The sequence below is a fragment of the Capra hircus genome, chromosome 26, assembly GCF_001704415.2.
Source record: "Capra hircus breed San Clemente chromosome 26, ASM170441v1, whole genome shotgun sequence".
NCBI classification, from domain to species: domain Eukaryota; kingdom Metazoa; phylum Chordata; class Mammalia; order Artiodactyla; family Bovidae; genus Capra; species Capra hircus.
The window spans coordinates 42,556,221-42,582,028 of NC_030833.1; the positions used below are offsets into that span (position 1 = coordinate 42,556,221).

General features: G+C 40.6%; 1 protein-coding gene across 5 annotated transcripts in view; it reads left to right on the plus strand.

Moving 5' to 3' along the window:
• SGMS1 (sphingomyelin synthase 1) overlaps nucleotides 1-25,808 on the plus strand; it is a 330,841-nt gene that overhangs the window by 144,984 nt on the left and 160,049 nt on the right. For 3 of the 5 annotated variants that reach the window (XM_018041353.1, XM_018041350.1, XM_018041354.1), the window contains exons 4-5: nucleotides 12,364-12,399; nucleotides 19,515-19,658. The gene's annotated coding sequence lies outside the window, so the exon portion shown is untranslated. The remainder of the gene's footprint in view (nucleotides 1-12,363; nucleotides 12,400-19,514; nucleotides 19,659-25,808) is intronic. The other 2 variants (XM_018041352.1, XM_018041355.1) reach the window with 1 other exon arrangement.

Consider the following 25,808-nt stretch of genomic DNA (forward strand, 5'->3'; position numbering starts at 1 on the left):
CATCCTGGTGTATTCTAGTTTCCTCTGTTTGAGTGTCATTTTAAGATGAGTTTGAGGTCAGCAGCCCTCTCTATAGGCCAGTCTGTGTAGGGATCTTTAGAACTGGGCACTAATTGGTCAATTTTCCTTCAGTTTCACTGTGCATGAACTACTTAAGAGTACTTGATAAAAAGTCCTTCCATCCAGATTGAAGACAGTCCTTTAAATTATGTCTTTTCCAGTACACGTAATTTTCCCGTTGCAGGTCATGGGGCATCCGATCTTCATCCAAAGATTACTGAAATAAGCTTCAGAAACAAGCTTAGAATGTTCTTTAATTATTCATTTTAAATTTTACATTAATATAACAGCAAAGAACTATCCAGGAAATGAGTCTTAATAGATCCAGACCTCCATTTACAAAACTGGGATTTGACATTCATTGAAACATCTTTTTTTCCCCCTAAAATTACCCTTGTTTTTTTACCAAATATAACCAAATTAAGACTAGTTTGTTTGCAAAATAAGTCTGATTTCAGTAAACTTGGCCCAATCATTTATGTAACTGTAATTGATCATAGACCTTTTTATTTTTTTGCTTTGCTGAAACTTTATGAAAGTTTCAGACTGAACTTTTAAAAAAAACCTCCCAGGCTAGGAAAGTCATACCTACCAGATCTAGGTGAATTCCTCCCTTCTCAAGATCTCTAAAATGTCTTGAGATTTTTGCACCTGTTATTGAGATAGCCTTCCTAATTTCTCTGATAAAGCTACTGGAAACATTACAGTTTCCCGTCTCTGGGAGGGATCAGATAGAGAGAAAAGGGAAATGTTTCAATTCTGCTTACAAAGGTATAATTTTACCAAATTACTGTAAGTCATAGTTAATTTGAGGGGGGAAGGGTTTCCATATACCTGGAAAACACAGATTAAAACCAGTAATTTTTCAGACAGAAACTATAAAAATTATAAGCATATTTACCAGTTCATTCAGTCCATTTGTGAATCTTTTATGAAGCCATCAGGTTTCCCATTAGAATCCTTTAATTTCTTACCCAGTCCAGCGTTTTGGTCTGAAAGTCAGAAACTTGCATTTATCCAAAAGTCTTTCCTATAAATCTTCTTGAAGAGGAAGAATTTTTACAAAAGCATCAGAATAAACCATAACTGTCTAGAATGACAAAAAACTTAAGAAGTCATGTTTAAAATCTGATTTCAACGCCATTGACAAAGAGGCGATTACTGCTGTGACGACACCTTAAGACAGTAGCTAGACGTATGACTGATAGCATTCTACCGGGACATGTCAGAATTTTAGGAACTCCGTATAATTCCTAGGATAGATATATTACTAAAATTTGCCATACACTGTAACCTGAGGAGATTTATTACTCATTTGACAATTCTTTCCATGTAGTTCAACATATCAAATGAACCTGACTAGTTGAATATCTCTCTTGGGGATGTTTTAGGGACTCACTGAAGCCTCCCAAAGTTAGCTAGAGGTCAAAAGGGCTTCATTAGAATTTGATTTAGGAAGTTTTGTCAATAAATCTCAAAAGGGTTAAAAACACTCAGTCAGGTAAGATCATGGGTCACTGTGAAACAATAGTTATTCACTTAACCAAAGTAACAATAAAAGATTTCAAAGGCAAACACGAAACAGATCACTTAGGTAAAGAAGCTGAAAATCTATCATCAAGGGTAATTCAACATCTGAAGAAAGCTTGTCTTCTTAACAGAGAGAAAAGCCAAATTCAAGTTTTGTATCGGCTTACTTTTAAATTCATTTATTCAATTAAATGTATTTTAAACTTAGTCAATCCAGACCACGCACAAAACTCTTTTCTCAGGATTCACTTTCCACAAGCTTTTTATCACTTTCTGTATTCATAATTTTATTTTCCTATTCAGAGACAGACACCTGTAAATCAGACCTACTTCCCTTTCTGTTAACAAAATGCAATGTCATTCCTCATACCTTCTTAGCTAAAAACACACATCCTGCTTTTCTTAAGCAACCATGAACTGTCCTTTATATTAATATTCTATAGATTGGTGAACATAAATACCAGTGATAATTTATAAAAACATTTGCTTATAGAGAACATCTCAGACTGGCACCAAACATATTCATTAATAGTCCAAAATCTCTTTTGTTTCTCTGTGAGAGGAAGTTAGTGTTCAGTAATTAATGTTTCAGAATCTTATTTTATTTGGAAATGACCTGGCTATTCCATAAACTTTCATCATTTAGTTTAGCCCAACCCTAGAAATTAAGTTACCCAAATCTGGAGAGACTATTTTAGATAGACATTCCTAAAGCATAATTATTTTTAATAGAGTTTATCTAAAAGCTCATATGTCATTTACATTTTCTTTTCTTAGAAGTTTCATTGCTCGAGTTACTTTCCTTGCTGACAAATTTAGAACAGATATAACAAGACATATTAAACCTAGGTACAATGAAATATTATACTTAATTGTAATGACTCTTAGACATATCTATATTAATTAGATCAACAAACATTAATACCAGGTATTAATTTTATATTGAATATTTCCCAGTTCACATGAAACTGAAATTCACTTAGATTAATTTCTCTTGTATTTAGAATATTTGATTTGTTGGCACTTACTTTTCTTTAGGCCAGTTAGATTAGAGCACATTTACAAATTAACCTCAGCAATATTATCCAAAGACAAAGATATATACTGAGACATACATATATCCAGACAGATATAACAAGAGATCTCTCTTTATTTACTAAACTTAGTCATGAATCAGATATCACAATATAAAACTCACTTATTGTAAATAACAGTTGGAATAAGAAAATTTTAAAAGACTTTGTTCCCCTCCACCCCCCCACCCACCCTCAGTTTCAGAAATTGGAGATGGTCTCAGTTCAGTTTAGTAGCTCAGTCATGTCCGACTCTCTGCAACCCCATGAATCACAGCACGCCAGGCCTTACTGTCCATCACCAACTCCTGGAGTTTACCCAAACTCATGTCCATCGAGTCGGTGATGCCATCCAGCCATCTCATCCTCTGTTGTCTCCTTCTCCTCCTGCCCCCAATCCCTCCCAGCATCAGGGTCTTTTCCAATGAGTCAACTCTGCATGAGGTGGCCAAAGTATTGGAGTTTCAGCTTCAGCATCAGTCCTTCCAATGAACACCCAGGACTGATCTCCTTTAGGATGGACTGGTTGGATCTCCTTGCAGTCCAAGGGACTCTCAACAGTCTTCTCCAACACCACAGTTCAAAAGCATCAATTCTTCAGTGCTCAGCTTTCTTCACAGTCCAACTCTCACATCCATACATGACCACTGGAAAAACCATAGCCTTGACTAGATGGGAAAGTAATGTCTTTGCTTTTTAATATGCTCTCTAGGTTGGTCATGACTTTCCTTCCAAGGTGTAAGCATCTTTTAATTTCATGGCTGCAGTCACCATCTGCAGTGATTTTGGAGCCCCCCAGAATAAAGCCTGACATTGTTTCCACTGTTTCCCCATCTATTTCCCATGAAATGATGGGACAAGGTGCCATGATCTTTGTTTTCTGAATGTTGAGCTTTAAGCCAACTTTTTCACTGTCCTCTTTCACTTTCATCAAGAGGCTTTTTAGTTCCTCTTCACTTTCTGCCATAAGGGTGGTATCATCTGCATATCTGAGGATATTGATATTTCTCCTGGCCGTCTTGATTCCAGCTTGTGCTTCTTCCAGCCCAGCGTTTCTCATGATGTACTCTGCATATAAGTTAAATAAGCAGTTGGTTTTCTGCAAAGAAGTTACTTTGTCATTTCCTCTTTTAGAAGCTTCTAGATACCAAAGTAAGCATTCTGTTCAATATGTTTGATCTTACAGCCAGCTTTTCTAACTGTGGTGCACAAAAATGTCCATTTTAGAGTATGAACAGAAACCTGATTTAGCCATTTTAGGTTGAGATCTCCTTTAGTATAATTTCTGCAACTAAATAGGTACTTAGAAGTATAAGTTTTGTATGTACATAACCCTGGCTGGGGTGTTAGTTAGAGGCTGGTTTCTGATGCCCCTAGGTTTCTCTGTTTGAGAGGCTCTTTTTCCCATTTAAGTTGAATTTTTATCACTGGATAAAATTTGCTAGTGAAATTATGTGGTGGGCCAGTGTGATTTTTGTGAGCTTGACTTCTCTGGAAATCACCCCAGAGTCTATTCACCTGGTTTTACATGTCATGGTTTCTCCCTCTGGCAGTCTAAGACTACCTGTGGGTGCTCTGATCGCTGAATGGGTAAACAAGTGTTTTAATTAATAAGTGGGTTTCCCTATGGGACCACTGCATGGTATGAAGACTTGGTCTCCACCACTCCTGCAAATTTCTCAGTCCCCTGAGAAAACCAGGACTGGCCGGGAGAAGTCTTGTCCCTTTTCTCTGGAGCTAGCCTCTCATGCGATATGTTCACTTTTTTCCCAACAAATTCTATTATGGCAGCTGAATTGAGGAAAAGCATCAGATCAGTCTCTTACCTTATACTCAACACAGACCAATCTCCTACAACTGAGCAACCTTGGTATCTTTCAGCTGAGCCTCAGGTATTCCTCAACATCTTTGAATCAAACTCCACCTGTGCTGCCCCCCACCCCGCCAGTACCTTTCCACTGGGTGGGTATTCCCCTGGTATCTTTCAGCCAAGCCCCACCTAGTATCTGGATGCTGAGTGGCTATGCCCCATTAAATCCTCTCCTTGTTTCCACATTTTAATAGACTGCTTATTTGTTAACCTGTCCTTTTCTTTGCAGTGAACTTGTTCTCTATTCGAATGCATTTTGGAGAGGAAAACGGAAAAGGAAAGGCCATTTGAGAGGCAAATTGGGCAGTTGCTAAACTCCCAGGGAAGTTAGTTAATGGACGGTCTTTTATATTTTGTGTTTTCTCTTGCACCTCAGCCAAGCAACTCAAAGAAAGAACTCTTGTGATTTACCCAAGAGAATCCAGATGGGTTGCAAATTGAGGCAGGCTTTGGGGAAGAGCTGAGAGGAGACATTCAGTTTATTCTTTGTGATATTATTTTAATCTGGAAAAGGTAAGGATGTCCAGCAGTGAAGAGAGAATAAGGCTGGCCTCCTTGGTGGCTCCGATGATGAAGAATCTGCAATGCAGGTAGACCCAGGTTTGATCCCTGGGTTGGGAAGATCCCCTGAAGGAGGGAGTGGCTACCTACTCCAGTATTCTTGCCTGGAGAATTCCATAGACAGGAGCCTGGCAGGCCATAGTCCATGAGGTCGGAAAGAGTTGGGCATGACTGAGCAACTAAAATTTTTTTTTTTTCTATTGAGTGTAGTTGAACCATGTTCTCCCTGGTGAAGAGTGCTGGTTCCAGCTGCTAGCAGGAGGAAGCCTTGCGATGTTTCCAGCAGGAGACTGCAACTTTCAGTCTCCATGAACTAGACAGATGCCTGGGGCTTTGCAAGTGTAGTCTTAAGACTGTAAAGTTTCCTCTCCAAGCCAAGAAAGAAAGGAAGGTTTCAGTTACACTGTGTTTACTGAGAGTTAGATATTAGAGGAAGAAAGCACTAACTCTGTACTTTGGATTTTGAATTCTCTTAAAATTAAGATTTAATTGGCATAACACGCTGTTTATGAGTGACAATGAGGAAACTTTCAGTGGTTTCTAGTATTCTAATAAAGCGTAATTCTAACAGAAATTTTCATAAAAATAGACAAATATAATTAAATCAATCTTGTGCTGTTATTGGTCTCTCTATATTATTCAAGTCTAATTACACTGTCTTCCCCCTGAGAAGGAGCAACTGGATTAGAATAATAGTGTTTGGGACACAGCTGCCACAGAACGAAGCATGCCTGCTCTGATTTCTGTGCCTTATGTCCATGCGGACAGTGGCAGCTGGTTCCAGCATTGTCTCGCGGTGCTGTTTCCTAGGCAACCACTTCCTGTCACTCTAGCAAGCAGCCCCAAGGTGAACCATTGCCCTCTCTGATCTCAGGAGGTCATAAGCCTTGGAAGGACTGGCCCTCCTACAAATGGAAGCTTGTAAAGCGGGATTGTGCCAGGCCTTAGAGAATGCTGTGGACGCACGTCTTCTCCTTCCTCAGACTTGCTCCTCAGGATCATTCCTTTTTACTTTGAATCTTTTACTTCAGTGTGGTTTTTTCTTGGGACGAGGTCACCAGTAGTAAAAACACAAGAGTTTGAGTATTTCTCGACCAGAATTATTGTGAATAAGCAAAGGGTACCTTCCTCTGTCCCGCCTCCCCCCAGTATTCTTCTGAGTGTCACTGGGTTAATGTCTACAAAGATCCTTGCCCTACTATACTCGTTATAATTGAACGTTCACAGCTATGGCCATCCGAGTGTGATTTGGGTATTTTTTTTTTCCTGCTTTAGTGTACAAGGTGAACATAGTTAACTCTCTTCCTCACTAGTCTTAGGAAGAACTCACATTGTATCTTCTCAGCATGTGTCTGCTGTAATCAAGCCGCTGCCTTTACTATGCTTTCCCTGTGTTAGATCCCATATAAAGACAATCGCTGGAGAGCTCTCAGCTGCTTTAGCAGTTATTTAATCTATAAAAAGACTCCATCCAGACCTATTTTTGTTTCCTGTCCACAAGCCAGTGGCAAACAAGACACTTCCCCCCATCTCACAGAAGGAAGACATGTTAATATTCTTTGCTTAGGACATATCAAAAACAACTTGAAACCGGAAAATAGTGAAATAATCATTAAATGATTTGGGATTGAAAAGCCAAATTTGGTTGCTTTCATCATTAAGCCCAAACTGTCCTGTGTCTTGGGCATTCGACACACTTGATTTGGGACCCTTTCCTACTTCCTTGCGTCGTGATCTTGGACAAACTTGTGACTTTTGTCACAAGACAATTTTCTGACCTTGGACAAGTTAAATATATAACCTGTTTGGGCCCAGTGTCTGCATTTGATTAGCTGGTGATGCTGACCCCTCCCCACCTGCAGGGTTCTTATGGGATTAAATGTGAAGGCATTTCATCATGTGTGGCAATCATAGTTATTGTCATTGGCACATTATTTTGTATTTATCAGTGAGGATGCAAGAAGGCCTGGTCACACAGTCTGATAACAGGTTTTCTAGACATTTTATTTCCTTTCCCTCTCAAGGAGCGGAATACAAAGTTCCCGTTTTGAAGAGTGTTCCCTTTTTGGCCTCAGCTCTTTGAAAGTACTTATTACAGCATTAGATATTCATGCAGGTCTGGCATGTCATTTGAAGGTGACGTTCTCATAGGTTCTGGTAGTCACTTGCCTTCTGCGTCTGTGGCTTTCTCTGAGGGACACCTTGTTCAAGTCCCCCATATAGAGTGGCTGAAACAAATTAACATGCCAGAAATGTATACCTTGTGAAATTTAAGCATTACTTTTGAAACTTCCAGAGAAGGCAATGGCACCCCACTCCAGTACTCTTGCCTGAGGAAAATCCCATGGGCGGAGGAGTCTGGTGGGCTGCTGTCCATGGGGTCGCTAAGAGTCGGACACAACTGAGTGACTTCACTTTCACTTTTCACTTTCCAGCATTGGAGAAGGAAATGGCAACCCACTCCAGTGTTCTTGCCTGGAGAATCCCAGGGACAGCGGAGCCTGGTGGGCTGCCGTCTCTGGGGTCACACAGAGTCGGACACGACTGAAGTGACTTAGCAGCAGCAGCAGCAAGTTTGAAACTTCTCCTTTGAGGTACAGAAGGATGAGTGGACCTACTTTACAAGCAAAAGAATCGTTTAACTTTTTAGTAATTCAGAAGAAAGACTTTAGGGAATTTGAACTACTTGGTTCTTCTTCCTTTAATGATCCATGGGCAGGGATAACACAGCGTATTCCACATCTCATGACAATGGCTTCTTTCCTGCGCACGTTTTCCTTTTTCCTTTTGGTGTCTCCAGCCCTGCATGCAAGCTGTGAAGAACAGCTTTGCATCACCTACTGTTTAACTTTAGGCACTCTGCTTTGAGACTCAATATCCTTCCCTGTCTACAGGCAGATAAGATAGACTATCTTCAGAGCAATCTGAAGATCAAATGAGATGACGCCTCAGTAACTTAGTGGAGCTGCTTGTTGCTGCTGCTGCTAAGTCGCTTCCGTTGTGGCCGACTCTGCGACCCCACAGACGGCAGCCCACCAGGCTCCCCTGTCCCTGGGATTCTCCAGGCAAGAACACTGGAGTGGGTTGCCATTTCCTTCTCCAATGCATGAAAGTGAAAAGTGAAAGTGAAGTCGCTCAGTCGTGTCCGACCCTCAGCAACCCCATGGACCGCAGCCTTCCAGGCTCCTCCGTCCATGGGATTTTCCAGGCAAGAGTACTGGAGTGGGTGCCATTGCCTCCAGTCGAGCTTGTTAGAAGGTGGTAAAGAACCCACCTGTCAATGCAGGAGACATGGGTTCAATCCCTGGGTCGGGAAGATCCCCTAGAGAGGGAAATGGCAACCTACTCCCATATTCTTGCCTGAAAAATCCAATGGACAGAGAAGCCTGGTGGGCTACGGTCCATGAGGTCAAAAGAGTCAGACATGACTTAGCAACTGAACAACAGCAACAACAGACTAACCCTACTAGTTTGGTAATTATTTTTATTTTATAGGTGTTTTTGTATCTATAGAAAGGAAACTCAAACTGCCTTGCCCTCTCCCCTCTTTGCTCTGCTCCTACTTCCTGTATCTCACTCCCAGCAGTACACTTATCCTGGAGGACAGGAAGGAAGGCCCTTTTGTGCTATTTATATCACAAAACAGCTTCCGTTTCCTCCAGTCTCTGGAGACCTTGCAGGTTGATTCTACACAACCATGCAGCCAGTCAAACAGCCGTACAATCTTAGACACGTGAACATCTTTCTGAAATAGTATCTTCTTGCTGTCTCTGACTATTTGCTTCTCTCTTCCTAAAGCATTTTATTTTGGTTCAGACCCAAAGATTCTTAGACTCTCAGAAAAACCCTTGATCCAACAGGCAAAACTAACATAGTATTTGAAGTCATCACAGTGGCAACCTTTGGGAGAGAGTGGTGGTTACATGTATGTGTTCACTTTAGCAAAATTAATCCACTCAAGATTGCTCTGCTTTTCTTGCAGTAGGAAATGGCAAGCCACTCCAGTATTCTTGCCTGGAAAATTCCATGGACAGAGGAACCTGGTGGGCTATAGCACATGGGCTCGCAAAGAGTCGGACATGACTGAGCATACACACTCACACAAGATTTCTGTGCTTTTGTTTGTGTGTACATTAATGCAAATGCTTATTTTTTAAAAGGTAATTTTCCCCCTCTTTTTGCAGATGCTGTAATTCACATGTGTATATTCACATATATATTTTTGAAGGGTTATATTTCATTTTTAGTTGAGAAAGTCTTTCATGAATGTCAGTGAGGGAGCATTTCTACACCTTTAAGATGATGTGGGTTTAAGTCTGTTTATAAACTCTTTGACCACATATGCATGGTTAGTTGCTCAGTCGTGTCCGACTCTTTGCAACCCCATGGACTGTAGCCTGCCAGGCTGCTCTGTCCATGGGATTCTCCAGGCAAGAATCCTGGAGTGGCTTGCCATTTCCTTCTCCAGGGGATCTTCCTGACCCAGGGATCAAACCTGCGTCTCCTTCATCTTCTCCTGCATTGCAGGTGGATTCTTTACCACTGAGCCACCCATAAACATATTTACATGGTCTACAGTTTCACTTGATATGCTAGTTTTTAAAATTTATTTTATATATATATAGCTGATTTACAATGTTGTATTAATTTCTGCTGTCCAGCAAAGTGATTCAGTTATACATACATACATTAATTTTTACATTCTTTTCCATTATGGTTTATCACAGGATACTGAATATAAACATGTTGTTACCTTTTCCACTCCAGAGTTGCAATTCTTACATTTTGAAAATATACTTTATTGCTTCTTTATCTTTGTTTATTGCTTCTTTATCTTTTCTTTATCACTGTTGTCAGTTAGCGGTTACTTAGCTGAATGGTGATAAGATAATTTATAAAATGTTAATATATGATTCTAAAACTCTTGTGAGAACTTCGCTGGTGGTCCAGTGGTTAAGAATCCACCTCCAAATGCAGAGGACATGGGTTTCATCCCAGGTCCAGGAAGATTCCACATGCCACGGGGCAACTAAACCTGTGTTTCACAATTGTCGAGCTCGTGCGCCACAACTACGGAAGTCCACACACTCTAGAGCCCACGCTCCTCAGAAGAAGCCACCACAATGAGAAGGCATGCACGCAACTAGGGACTAGCCCCGCGCCCCCTCTCCGCCCCCCCACCCCCCCAGCCACGCACAGCAACTGGAGAAAGCCTGTGCACAGCAGCAAAGACCCAGTGCAGCCCAAAGTAAAACAAATAAATACATAAGTTTAAAAAATAAAAAGAAAACTCACGTGATACCGTTAGATGCACTTGGATGCAGTTTTTTATTGGCATTGACTTTACGTGCTTGCTTCTCCATGGCTTTGTATTGTAAAGTTTACTCTGAATACCATTACAGCTGGAAATTAGCTGGCAAGTGCAAAAGAATAGTTTTGCTATGGCAAGGGAACAAGAAGTAAATAGTTCAGTTCAGTTCAGTCGCTCAGTCCTGTCCGACTCTTTGCAACCCCATGAATCGCAGCACACCAGGCCTCCCTGTCCATCTCCAACTCCCGGAGTTCACTCAGACTCACGTCCATCGAGTCAGTGATGCCATCGAGCCATCTCATCCTCTGTCATCCCCTTCTCCTCCTGCCCCCAATCCCTCCCAGCATCGAAGTCTTTTCCAATGAGTCAACTCTTCCGATGAGGTGGCCAAAGTACTGGAGTTTCAGCTTTAGCATCATTCCTTCCAAAGAACTCCCAGGGCTGATCTCCTTCAGAATGGACTGGTTGGATCTCCTTGCAGTCTAAGGGACTCTCAAGAGTCTTCTCCAACACCACAGTTCAAAAGCATCAATTCTTCGGTGCTCAGCCTTCTTCACAGGCCAACTCTCACATCCATACATGACCACAGGAAAAACCACAGCCTTGACTAGACAGACCTTTGTTGGAAAAGTAATGTCTCTGCTTTTGAATATGCTATCTAGGTTGGTCATAACTTTTCTTCCAAGGAGTAAGCGTCTTTTAATTTCATGGCTGCAATCACCATCTGCAGTGACACCATCTGCAGTGATTTTGGAGCCCAAAAAATAAAGTCTGACACTGTTTCCACTGTTTCGCCATCTATTTCCCATGAAGTGATGCGACCAGATGCCATGATCTTAGTTTTCTGAATGTTGAGCTTTAAGCTAACTTTTTCACTCTCCTCTTTTACTTTCATCAGGAGGCTTTTTAGTTCCTCTTCACTTTCTGCCATAAGGGTAGTGTCATCTGCATATCTGAGGTTATTGATATTTCTCCCGGCAATCTTGATTCCAGCTTGTGTTTCTTCCAGCCCAGCATTTCTCATGATGTACTCTGCATATAAGTTAAATAAGTAGGGTGACAATATACAGCCTTGACGTACTCCTTTTCCTATTTGGAACCAGTCTGTTGTTCCATGTCCAGTTCTAACTGTTGCTTCCTGACCTGCATACAGATTTCTCAAGAGGCAGGTCAGGGGGTCTGGTATTCCCATCTCTTTCAGAATTTTCCACAGTTTATTGTGATCTACCCAGTCAAAGGCTTTGGCATAGTCAATAAAGCAGAAATAGATGTTTTTCTGGAACTCTCTTGCTTTTTCCATGATCCAGCAGATGTTGGCAATTTGATCTCTGGTTCCTCTGCCTTTTCTAAAACCAGCTTGAACATTAGGAAGTTCACGGTTCACGTATTGCTGAAGCCTGGCTTGGAGAATTTTGAGCATTACTTTACTAGCATGTGAGATGAGTGCAGTTGTGCAGTAGTTTGAGCATTCTTTGGCATTGCCTTTCTTCGGGATTGGAATGAAAACTGACCTTATCCAGTCCTGTGGCCACTGCTCAGTTTTCAAATTTGCTGGCATATTTAATGCAGCACTTTCACAGCATCATCTTTCAGGATTTGAAATAGTTCCACTGGAATTCTATCACCTCCACTAGCTTTGTTCGTAGTGATGCTTTCTAGGCCCACTTGACTTCACATTCCAGGATGTCTGGCTCTAGATTAGTGATCACACCATCGTGATTATCTTGGTCATGAAGATCTTTTTTGTACAGTTCTTCTGTGTATTCTTGCCACCTCTTGTTAATATCTTCTGCTTCTGTTAGGTCCATACCATTTCTGTCCTTTATCGAGCCCATCTTTGCATGAAATGTTGCCTTGGTATCTCTAATAGTTACCTTGGATTTAATGTTTTTTCCCCCCCTTATAAACACCTCATTACCAGAAGAATGTACTTTAATTTGCTTCCTATTTTCTTCTAGATTGGAAGACTGATAAAGAGAAATAAGATGATTCAGGTAAATGGAATTAATTTCTTTATGTACCTTTTATGTTTAGTTTACATTTCTCATGTTTTCCCACAAAACAATTTTTGTGGTCAATTTCAGTGTATAAGGGATGTTTTAGGGATATAGAAGTATTAGTCAAGTACATACTTATGCCATTTAATTAATTTACTTACCCATGTGTATTTAATAAGAACATATTTATATGAAACAGAATTTTCCAAGTAATAGTTTTGCCTACTTCAGGATAATTTCCTTCCAATTCTTTGCATACCATATTTGATGACAATGCCTTTATTATTAGAGTCATCTTTGAAGCATCCAGTACTATTTATCAAGTATGTTATCATTTTACTTGTTGGTGATATAGCACTTTTGGAATTCATGTGTGGTGCTGTAATTGGAAATTTTGTTCCAAGTCACAAGGATCTATTTGCATGTTAGAACAGTTACTATTTTCATTCTTTCTGTATAGATGAACATCGGAGATCTCCACTGTGTAATAGTTTGTAGATTTGCTCTGTTAAATATTCTTTCCTTCCTTCTTCCCTGTCTTCCTTCCATACATTTATTCATTTATTTTACTTATTTTGTGGTAATTGCATGTACATTGTTGAAAATTAAAATAGTATAGCCACTCTGTTCTTCTTATATCCCCATTGCTCCTTTATCCAAAGATAGTATCTTTCAACTCTTTTAGTTACATTTTCTGATACCCACCTTCCAATTTCTAAATGGCATGATGTATGCTTTAAGTGCATTCACTGAATTTTTTTTAATTTTAGACTTACACACTTGTTCTTCTGAGGATTCACCGCTCATACACAACTCCTTACCCTCAGTACTCAGCTTCACTTCTTGTCTCATGCAGTCATGCCACAGTCTGTGGTTAAATACATATTTAGTGTTTGCTTTATTGTGACAGTATTTTTTTTTTAATGACTGAATTTTTTGAGACTTATGTGGCTGTTTCTCAGGCCATTTTGTCTTCTAGTTGGTTGGTGTGAACTGTTTGATTTCTCTGGAGAATGTTTGACTCTTCTTTATCCCCAGAATTCTGAAATCCATATTGGAACATATGTCTTACAGTTTATCGATGTACTTGGTCCTTTCAATTCAGAAACTCATGTCCTCTAATTTAGAAATTTTTCTTTTACGGTTTCTTTGATAATTCCTTTCCTATACCCGTTTCTCTATTTTCTGTGTTTGTTAGTTGGATATTTGGACTTACTGGCTTAATTTTTTAATTTTCTCATGTATATTTCTTAGCTATCTTCTAACTTTGTATATTTTCCCCCCAAGAGGTTTTCTTAGTACTTTTTGAACTTTAATTTCTGCCAGCATATTTTTCAAATTTAATTTTTCATTGGCCTCTGAATATTTCATTTAAAAATGGGATCCTGGTCTTATCTCATGGAAATAATGTTTTCTGTTTTCACTTGAGAATATGAATTGAATTAGTTTGCTGTTGAATAGTTTTTGCCTGCTCTTCATACTTTTCTTTTTTTAATCAGCTTGATCTGTGTTTCCTCTTTTTATCAGCTTGTTTTGGCCCCTGATTTTAATGTTAGAGGCTTTTCTCTAATGGTGAGACTTTAATAGCCTGTTCATATTTGGGAGAGAGACTATATATAAAAAGCGGCCTGGAAACTTGTTTCCCTAGTGGGCTTCACTATAGGTTTTTGGGGTAGGAACCCAGATGTTTAAGCTGCTGACTCCTAGATAACAGAATCTGCAAATCTTTTTTCCTTGGATCTTTCTATTTCTCCAAAAGATTCTCTTTCGTTCATCTTTTCTGGGGGTAAAAGCCTCCTGTGAGGATTTGGGTGAGCCACATAGGCGGAGGGGGCAAGAGGTCTCACCACCCAAGCCTATAAACATGAGCTCTTGATGTGTCTGTTCTGGCTCTCTAAGTCTGAAATCTTGCTATATCATTTTCTCCAGAGAGTAAACTACTTTCCGTCATGGAAGTAGGGATGGTTGGTCTGGCTCTACCAGTTGGGGAGAAGACCTGGGGTATTAACTACGTTTTCTGGTTGTTGTTTAAAATAACACAAGTTTATTACCTTGAAGTTCTGTAGGTCAGAAGTCTGACATGGGTCTTACTGGAGTAAAGTCAAGGTTGTCTACAGGGCTACATTCCTTTCTAGAGGAGAGTCCATTCCCTTGCTTTCCCAGCTTCTAGAGGCTGGCTGCACTCCTTGGCTCTCGGCCCACCCCCACGCCCTCCTTTAAAGGAGCAATACAGGTCAAATACATCTCATGTTGCGTTTCTTTGACCTCCTCTTCTGCTTCCCTCTTTCACTTTGAGGACTCTTATGATTATGTTGCCCTGGAGGAGGGCATAGCAACACACTCAGTATTCTTGCCTGGAAAATCCCCACAGAGCAGCCTGGTGGGCTGCAGTCCATGGGGTTGCAAAGAGTCAGACATGACTGAGCGACTAAGCACACAGCACGTGATTACACTGAACCCATCTAAATAAATCAGGATAATCTCCTTAATTTTTTTATTGGGGTAAAAATCACAATTTAAAATATGCTATCTTAACTTTTTCGATGTGTAATATAGTAGTGTTAAGTGTATTCACATAGTTATGAAACAGGCCTCTAAATTTTTTCTTCTTGGAAAACTGGAACTCTATACCCACTAGTCAACTCTCCTTGCCCTAGCCTCTAGCAACCACTGTTCTATTTTCTGTTTAAGAGTTTGACTACTTCAGTTGCCTCATATAAGTGGAATCTTACAGGATTTACTTTTGTGATTGGCTTATTTTATTTAGTGTAGTACCCTCAATAGGAAAAGGAGTACGTCAAGGCTGTATATTGTCACCCTGCTTATTTAACTTATATGCAGAGTACATCATGAGAAACGCTGGGCTGGAAGAAGCACAAGCTGGAATCAAGATTGCCGGGAGAAATATCAATAACCTCAGATATGCAGATGACACCACCCTTATGGCAGAAAGTGAAGAGGAGCTAAAGAGTCTCTTGATGAAAGTGAAAGAGGAGAGTGAAAAAGTTGGCTTAAAGCTCAACATTCAGAAAATGAAGATCATGGCATCCAGTCCCATCACTTCATGGGAAATAGATGGGGAAACAGTGGAAACAGTGTCAGACTTTATTTTGGGGGGCTCTAAAATCACTGCAGATGGTGACTGCAGCCATGAAATTAAAAGACGCTTACTCCTTGGAAGAAAAGTTATGACCAACCTAGATAGCATGTTGAAAAGCAGACATTACTTTGCCAACAAAAGTCCATCTAGTCAAGGCTATCGTTTTTCCAGTGGTCATGTATGGATGTGAGAGTTAGACTGTGAGGAAAGCTGAGCACTGAAGAACTGATGCTTTTGAACTGTGGTGTTGGAGACGACTCTTGAGATTCCCCTGGATTGCAAAGAGATCCAACCAGTCCATTCTGAAGATCAGCCCTGGGATTTCTTTGGAAGGAATGATGCTAAAGCTGAAACTCCAGTACTTTGGCCACCTCATGAGAAGAGTTGACTCACTGGAAAATCTCTGATGCTGGGAGGGATTAGGGGCAGAAGGAGAAGGGGACGACTGAGGATGAGATGACTGGATGGCATCACTGACTCGATGGATGTGAGTCTGAGTGGACTCCGGGAGTCGGTGATGGACAGGGAGGCTTGGCGTGCTGCAATTCATGGGATTGCAAAGAGTCGGACACGACTGAGCAACTGAACTGAACTGAACCCTCAATCAAGGATTATCCTTGTAGCACATGACAGTATTTCCTTTTTTTTTTTAAAGAGTAAATAACATTTTATGTTTTGAACTTTTTGTTTTGTATTGGAGTAGAGCCGGTTAACAATGCTGTGATAATTTCAGGTGAACAGTGAAGGGAGTCAGCCATACATGAACGTGTATCCTTTCTCCCTCAAACCCCGCTCCCAACAAGGCTGCCACATTAACATTTAGCAGAGTTCCATGTGTTTAAAAAAAGAAGTAAATAATATTTTATTATATTTACATACCACATCTTCTTTATCCATGCGTCTGTTGCCTCCTGGTTATTGTAAATAAAGCTGTAGTGCACAGGCTTGTGCAAATACCTCTTTGAGATCCTGCTTTCAGGTTTGGGCCTGGGGTAATAGACCTGGAAGTGGGATTGTTGGATCATGAGGTAGTTCAGTCTTAATTCTTTGTAGAACCTTTATGCTGGTGCCAATAAAGGGGCTGCATTATTTTACATTCCTACCCACAGTGCACAGAGGGTTCCCTTTTCTCCATGCCAACGCTTGCTATTTGGGTCTTGATAGCGGTCATCCTCACAGGTGTGAGATGGTATCTTATCTGGTTTTGATTTTCATTTCCCTCATGATTAATGATGTTGAGGATACTGTCATTTGCTTGTTGACTGTCTGTACATCTTCTTTGGAGAAATGTCTCTTCAGGTTTTGTACCCATTTTTTATTTGGGTTTTTTAGCTTTTCGTATTGAGTTGTAGAAATTCATTATATATTATGGGCATCAATTTCTTATCACAAATATAATTTGCAAATATTTTCTTCTGTTTCATTGGTTGCCATTTCACTCTGTTTCCTTTGCTTCACAAAAGTTTTTATGTTTGATACAGTCTCATTTGTCTCTTTTGAAAGCTTTTGTTGCCTATTCTTTTGGTGTATAGTCAAGAAATCGTTGCCAAATCCAGGGTCATGAAGATTTTGCCCCATGTTTTCTTCTAGGAGGTTTATAGTTTCAGGTCTTACATTTAGGGTTTTAATCCATTTTGAGTTCATTTTTAGTTAAAGTATAAAGTAAGGTCCAACTGCCTTTTATACAGTCTGTCAGTCCGTCTCCCTCTCCTCAGCGCCTTACTCTCTTCTCCCAGGAACCAGAAGCTGCATTTCCTGAGCCTTTCTGGAGCAATCGGGGATTTTTGTTTGCTTCTAAGGCAGTGAGCTTGTAGCCTGCTTTCCTCTGTTCCACTCTGCTCAGCAGTCATCTCTTCCTTCAGCTTAGAAGTCTGGTGTCCTCACTGATTTTCTGTTCTCTTTGTCCTTATGGATTTATACCTTTTGTCCTCTTTGCTATAATTTTAATGGGATTCAGAAGGAAGTAAAGATAAACAGACATATTCCATTGGGCATCCATAACCCCCAAATCCATGTTGCTTTTTAAAGTGATATTTAAAATACTTAAAAAAAATGATAATTCACATTTGCTATTGTTAGATCCTACCTCTGAAAATAATTGTTCAATCTGTTTCTTTGATTCTTTTTATTAACCACTTTCTGTCAAGTGACCTATAAGCATCCAAGGATAGCATTAATTAAAGTTTATTTTCCCAAACATTATTTCACTATTCAAAATAACAGATTTTTGTTCATGAAACTTAGTGAGGTCTTGAATATAATAAGCGGACACCCTATTTCCTGAGGTTTACTTTTTTTAGGTTCGGGGGAGCCCTTGATTTACCTTTAGGTGTTTACACTGTATTTTGGTCAAAAGATGGTGTTCTTGGGAATTCCCTGGCAGTCTAATGGTTCAGACTCTGTGCTTTCACTGCTGAGGGTGCGGGTTCAATCCCGGGTCGAAGAACTAAGATCGTGCAAGCCATTTGGCACACCCCTCCCTCCCCCTTGAAAACAGAAGATGATAATGTTCTTTTGTATAAATATATTTTTCTCTGAAGCTTTAATTGAACACTTTAGAGGTAATGGCAAGAGAGTCTTTTTGTTTGTTTTTAGTTAGTTTGTGACAGCTTTGTTTTGACTGTATTTGATTATTTACAAAGGTAGCGATATTTCTTACAGATAGGATAGTGAAGTGAAGTCACTCAGTCGTGCCCGACTCTTTACGACCCCGTGGTCAGTAGCCTGCACCAAGCTCCTCCATCTATGGGATTTTCCAGGCAAGAGTACTGAGTGGGTTGCCATTTCCTTCCCCAGGGAATCTTCCCGACCCAGAGATAGAACCCAGGTCTCCTGCATTGTAGGCAGACGCTTTACCATCTGAGCCACCAGGGAAGTCCACAGATAGGATAAAGATTGGTTAAAATGGGAGATTACTTAGTGTAACTAGGTCCTTAAGGACTATCACAGAATTAAGCCTGCTAGTTGGCTTAAGATAGGAACCCACTTTGGTCCATGTAAATCCCAAGGGTTTTTATCCTGGGGGTCCAGGGATAGGCTTCAAAGAGTTCAAGATCCTCCTGAAATTTGAGTGGTGGTATCCCCTGGAAAAGGGAATGGCAACCCACTCCAGTATTGTTGCCTGGAGAACTCCATGGACAGAGGAGCCTGGTGGGTTACAATCCGTGGTGTCACAAAGCATCAGACTTGACTGAGCAACTGACCCTTTCACTTCAGAACAGGCTTAGTTATCAGCAGATATCCCATGATGCACGGCTTATGTGATCCTGAAAAGAGTTGAAAACCCACGTCTAATAGATTAATATAAAGAAAAGAAATAGAATGTTACTGATTAAATCTAACATGATCAAAATAGATGCCATTGGATTCCACGTTCTTTCACACGTACAAACCATCATCAGTGAGCGACGAAATGAACAACTTTCTTAGTTCTTTGTTGGCGGCAAAACATTATCTCCAGCTTCCTGATTACGCACCCACCCATTTATACATATGTAACTATAAAAAGTACCATTTATGAGGGTAATGTTTTAGCCTGGAGGAATGACCACCTTTTTATCAACCAACTTGTAAAGTGGGTAATTTAGTAATTGCCCTTTGTTTTCATAGTGAAACTGCTATAATTTGTGAATATCAGTTATTTGTTGACAATTGAAGATAACAGATAATATATAGAGGGAGAGATGCCTCCATTATAGAGGCATAGATAGAGGATTACAGACTTTAGTCTTCAGTTAAAAAAAGATGCGATAGGTTATATGTTATGCATATTTTATGAAAATTTTTATAAAAAGCTTGAAAGAAAGAGGGAAAGAAACGAAAAGCTGGGAATGAGAAAATATGGGGCTGGGGAAGGTCAGTTGTGAATTTTTTGTTTCCAGCCTGATACTTTAAAACTTATTTATGCTCTTGTTTACAGTGAAGTGTATTGATTGGTAAGATCTCTTTCCACATAGGAATTTCATGATTCCATTTTCAAAGTGATTAAGCTTAAATTGCTCTTCTATTCTAGGTACACCGTTAAGTTCTTTGGAATACACAAAAGTATCTGACTAGAAAGCCTATGAAGTAGAAGACAAGATCCTGCCTCAGGAAGTGTACATGAGAATAATTTTAGAGGAGCCCAGCGATAAATGCAAAACAGTAGCTGTTGGAGGTATGTCGTGACTCAGAACCTGCATTGAACCCGGTGTGGTGCACTCTGCTATAGGAAGTCAAGTTCTCTGGGAACCTTCAGAGAGCAGAGCCTCAGTCTCTGGCCTCAAATACACTAGTGGCTGTTGTCCTCTGGACTTGACTGTGTGATAGGATGTGTTAACTTTTTCTCAAGCAGCTCTGATTCGGCCTCTGGAGCCCTTCCTATTGCTTGCAGACGATAAACAAAAAAGACAATATTTGACTCTGGACATTTGAAAATGATAGTAAATTTCTAACCAGAAGCCTCACTGTCTTCTCTTCTGAGAATGGGCCAGTCAGTATCAAAGCTCAGTGAATGTGTCCTTTGAATCAGCTGTTTCTTATTGGCTTTTTCTCTACCCTATGTGACATCAAGGCCATATCTGAGCCTGATTGGGTGGTGGCTGCATTGGATTCACTGCTAAGTCGCGTCAGTCGTGTGCGACTCTGTGCGACCCCATAGACGGCAGCCCACCAGGCTCCCCCGTCGCTGAGATTCTCTCGGTGAGAACACTGGAGTGGGCTGCCATTTCCTTCTCCGTTGGATTCACTAGTCCTTTACTAGTCACTGACTTTGACCTGCTAGTCTCCTTGACTTCCCCAGCCAAGTTGCAATGTTAAGTGGTAAACTTCATTTTCTTGCTCATAGCGACAATTCTTACCTCCGCTAAGTTTATCATCAGGGTCAGTGTCATTCATTATTCTGTATTTTGTGGCTTTCAGTAGATGCCCATCTTTTGATTCACTGGCTCTGTTTTTATGGCACAGCCTATGTCCTGTGTAAGTCACGTTGATGCTTGAGGCTTTTCCCCCGTCTGCCGGTGTAGAATACTTTCAGTGTGCCCTGCGCCACGTAGTTCATTTCTTTAATCATCACACCATCATGAGAACATTAAACAAGTCCTGCTCTTCTAGATGACAGTGCTGAGGTTCCAAGTGGTTAAATAACCGGCCTCCATTTCTGAGGGAGTAAAGGCAGACATGGGATTCAGCACTAGGCCTGTCTGTCCCGTATTGTGCGCAATAAAGACAGCCTACCATGCCCTTTCCCCTTTTTCAAGCAGGGTTGGAAAAAGATCCAAATGTTTATGGAATTGTAACCTTCTGCTCTACCTTCTTCACAATTTTTTGTTACTTTTTCCCATTTCGTGGTTTCTTATTTGGTGTATAATTATATTTATAGCATTAATTAGCAAATTAAAATCAAGTATTTTCTAACTTATAATTTTACTGAGAATATATTGTTGGTATGAGACATCATTAAAATATGTCCTCTTTCTAACAGAGGCTCTGATATCTTTGCTGGTGCATTCTGAATTGCTTATGAGGCCAGTGTAGGAGGTACAGGAAGGCTTCCCCAGCGGCTCAGGTGGTAAAGAATCTGCCTGCAATGCAGGAGACCCAGGTTCAGTCTCTGGGTCAGGAAGATCCCTTGGAGAAGGAAATATCTACCCACTCCAGTATTCTTGTCCGGAGAATTCCATGGACAGAGGAGCCTGGAGAGCTACAGTTCATGGGGTCACAAAGAGTCAGACAGGACTGAGTGGCCAACACTTGCACTTTCACTGGGAGTAAGAGTGGACCTTGATGCTTCTGATATAATCCTGTTGTGTCTCCAGCATTTGCACCAGTGCTCAGATACTTTCAATATAGTTATTGAAGATGATATAGATAAAGAATGATGAGATTTTGCTAGAAATCTTCTTGCATGGTTCACAAACTTGTTTCAGAGCCTGAATCCTTTAAAATATAGACCATCTATTTAAGTGCTTAGTTTTGGCTCAGATGATTGTTTTGAAGTGTGTGTATAGCTTGGACATTGCCCTGAAAGATGTGTCTTAAGTTTAAGAATAAATCATATCTATTTTTTTTTTGATCCCCAGTAGTGGGCTGCATGAGTTGAAAATGTATATATTTAGACTTCTAAAATATTTTTATTAAATTAGCAGAGGCTCTGTACACTGAGAAGTATTTTGAACCTTCACTAAAATCCTGGGTGGGTTGGTGTGGCAACCTTCTCTGAAAGATGGATAACCTGAAGCTTGTGACATTACAAAGCTTATCCAAGCCCATGCAGCTAGAGAATGGTGGAGTCAGAACCTGAACCTAGATTTGTCTGATTTCACGGACTGTGCTTTGAACAATTACTCTGCCCCACTGATAACACGGTGGTTACATTCAGATTGCAAATGTGTCCAAGGATTTTTTCCTGCTTTGTGTTAATACAAAGGCAGTCTTAAAACAAACAGTTAAATAGGCCTCATCCTCACAGCGGCAAAGGCTTCTGGATAGGCCTGGTGCAGTCACTGATGGGGTTACAGCCAGACAGTGCCAGTTCTGTTGTGACGGGCTGAGAACTGGGAAGCGTGCCCCCCTGTTCCTGCGTGTCCTTTTCCACGCTAAGCCTGCCACGCTGCGTGTTGCATACTCACTCACTGAGTCATGTCTGACTCTCCTGTGATTGCATGGACCCAGCCTGCCAGGCTCCTCTGTCCGTGGGATTTCCCAGGCAAGATTACTGGAATGGGTTGCCATTCCCTTCTCTAGGGGATCTTCCCGACCCAGGGATCAAACCCACGTCTCCTGCTTGGCAGATGGACTCTTTACCACTGAGTCACCAGGGAAGCTGCCAGGAACAATTAGGCTTGGCTCACCTGAGCCCTGATGAGCAGCTGTTGCCTCCAGAGCAGGTGTGGCTGGAGTTTGGCTACACAGGCACACAGGTCTGACATTTGGATGTGAGTCTCAAAATTTATGAAATATACAAACCTTGGAACTTCAGGTATATTGTATCAATTTTACTAAAAGGGAAATTTCTTTTTGTTTTTGAATGTGCTGTTTTCCTGATTCTAAGTAGAAAGTTTGGTAAGTATTAAGTTCAAACAACAACAAAAAAAGCTACATTCGGAGGTAGCCACTGATAATATTTTGGTGTGGCTGCTTCAAGATTTTATTCTCAGGACTGTGTATACCTTGTAAACAGTTCAAAATTAGAATTAAAGTTTTCTAGATCCATTTTTGCTCAGTATAACTTAAGTGTTTTCCCCATTTTTAAGTTTTCTTTTACATCATGCTAAAAAGTGGCAGCAGAGTATTCCATGCGGATAATAACATAAGTTATTCTACCCCATTATTAGGTAGACCTAATTCTCATTCAGTTCAGTTAATACCCCTCCACTTTAGGACACTGGTAGGAAAGAAATATTAAAAGAAACAAGAACTCCATAAATGCCACTAGTTTTCATAGTGTCTTGTAAAATAACTAATGCCAGTTAAGAATATGATGAGAAAACACACATCACTTCTTCTGACACATTATACAGAGAACCTGACTTGTGAATTTCCCATTACAAATGCATGAAGGAGGTACTGGAAATTCCCCATTGACCTGTAAAATTTGAAACCTCTTTTTTCTTTCATTGGGGTAACCCATCTATGACAGGTAACTTCAGTTTTTCCTGTGGTTACAAGAAACTTCTCAAATTCTGATTTGTAGAGAGTTTGGTCCTATGAGCTTTTTAAGGTACTTGATGCTTCATATACTGGTTAGCTGAGCATTTCTCCCTCCTTTTTTTTTTTTTTTTTTTTGCCTAAATATTTTATAAGTGTTCAACACTAGGTCAGGCAGCTGTAGTGACCTGCAGAAACCTGAGTGATGCTGCTTTGCAATCTCTTAGATAGACGTTCACAGTACAAATATGGCTTCTCTTGAACTGAAGAGTTCTGTGCGTCTAGGAGTCGGAGTTCTGAAACAGAGGAAGTAATTATAACTGAGATGGGTCAGCATTTAATACATGCCTTCTATTCAGGATGGCTTCCCACGTGGCACGGTGGTAAAGAATCCGCTGCTGATGTAGGAGTCACAGATTTGATCCCCGGGTGGGGAAGATCCCACAGAGGAGGAAATGGCAACCCACTCCAGTATTCTTGTGTGAAAAATTCCATGGACAGAGGAGCCTGAAGGGGTCGCAAAGAGTCCAGCATACCTGAGCATACACAATACTCAGCACAGGCTGACATGGAGGAGGGACTATACTGTATTGATGCTTATTCTTCTATAAAGATATCATTGTTAAATTAAATTATCATCATTATCATTATACCATCATCCCCAGGCCAGTGTTTTTCAGACATGGTTCCTTATTACCCCTGGGATTCCAAATATCCCTGGGGGTAGGTTACATCTGAGGGAGGAGGCAAGACTTTTGACCTCCAGCGGCTCTGCTTTTACATGTTTCATGTAGTGAACTTCCACGAACTTGTGTTTAAAGAAAGCTTTGTTTACTTCCTTGAGGAAGTAAAGACTGAGGATCACTGTGGCAGAGAACCTATAGAAGTAAAACCTGCAGAAGTAAAAAACCTAAAAAGAAGTAAAACAGTCACAACAGTATTACTTCCAGTTTTTCTCATGCCTATAATTCCCCTGTAGGGGCACAATCTGTCTTGGATTTGGTACTTAACCATAGGCCTTCCAGTTGGAATTCCTATAGACTGACCTGCTTTAGGACAATGGTTTCCCTAGAGGTGCCTTAGAAGTTCTAAGGTTAGGAGAGATGAAGTGATACCCTTACAGTCATTGGTGGTTGAAGGTAATCTTTGGTGAGGGGTCACTGAATGGTGCTAAGTGTAACGCTTGAAAGTTTAGCCCTAGGAGACTGGTTAGCCCCCAGTGTTCTGGTTGATGTGGGTAGTACAAGGTTTTCTTGTCATCAGGCGATGTGGTAGTGAAATTGGGCCTGACATTCTGTGAAATCTTCATTATCTATTTCTAGCTTCTTTTAAAACTTTGTGGGTGGGCTGTCTTAAGTTGAAGATGGATAGTAATGAGTCACAGAACTGAGGCTTCATGAATCAGGCACTTTAGTTATGTTTGTCTCACAGCTCAGTGGATTAAGTAAAGAATTTCCCTAAAGAACAGCTTAGTAATAGTTTTTAAAATGAAACTTTGCTTCTTTTCAAATTTTGCTTTATTGAGATATATTAAGTACACTTATTTTATGCTGATAATTCTAGGATTCCAAGTCTTTTCAGATCTGATTTCATTTGCCCATTTCATGTCGGTGCTCATTCATAGCATCTTGTTTCCTTGTGTTTATGATTTATTGACTGTGAGCTCATGTTCCTTGAAGATTTTATCTGTGCGAGTTCTTTGGGGTCATGATTAAAAAGAGGGTTTTCCAGGGTTTGTTTATATTTGCTTCTGCCAGGTACCTCTAGGTACTGTCAATCTGGACAGTCTTTAAATTAAGTTCTCTGTTTGGACTTTCTCAAAGCACATAGTATGAATTTAGACCACAAACCACATGAGTAGTAGTTGTTGGCTATGAATTCTCAAGGGAGATTTTCCACCCAGACCACTGGTGTGCCTCACCCCACCCCCCCAAATGCTGCTAGGGATAAAAAGCAGTTTTTCTTCTCTTATGTTGGAGCAAGTTTATTTCTCATTGCCCATATCCTGAGGGCCTAGTTCTTTGAAGTTCCAGTTTTAAGATGGGATCTCTTTAAACTTATGAGCTTGAGTGGTTCTGGTTTTATCTCCTCTCTTGCTCCATGTAATTGTTGCCAGGGTTCTGGTTTCGATGCTTTCTTCAGTTCAGTTCAGTCGCTCAGTCGTGTCCCACTCTTTGCGACCCCATGAATCACAGCCCGCCAGGCCTCCCTGTCCATCACCAACTCCCGGAGTTCACTCAGACTCACGTCCACTGAGTCAGTGATGCCATCCGGCCATCTCATCCTCTGTCATCCCCTTCTCCTCCTGCCCCCAATCCCTCCCAGCATCAGAGTCTTTTCCAATGAGTCAACTCTTCGCCTGAGGTGGCCAAAGTATTGGAGTTTCAGCTTCATCAAATCAGTCCTTCCAATGAACACCCAGGACTGATCTCCTTTAGGATGGACTGGTTGGATCTCCTTGCAGTCCAAGGGACTCTCAAGAGTCTTTTCCAACACCACAGTTCAAAAGCATCAATTCTTCGGTGCTCAGCTTTCTTCACAGTCCAACTCTAACATCCGTCCATGACCACTGGAAAAACCATAGCCTTGACTAGATGGACTTTTGTTGCCAAAGTAATGTCTCTGATTTTGAATATACTATCTAGGTCAGTCATAACTTTCCTTCCAAGGAGTAAGCGTC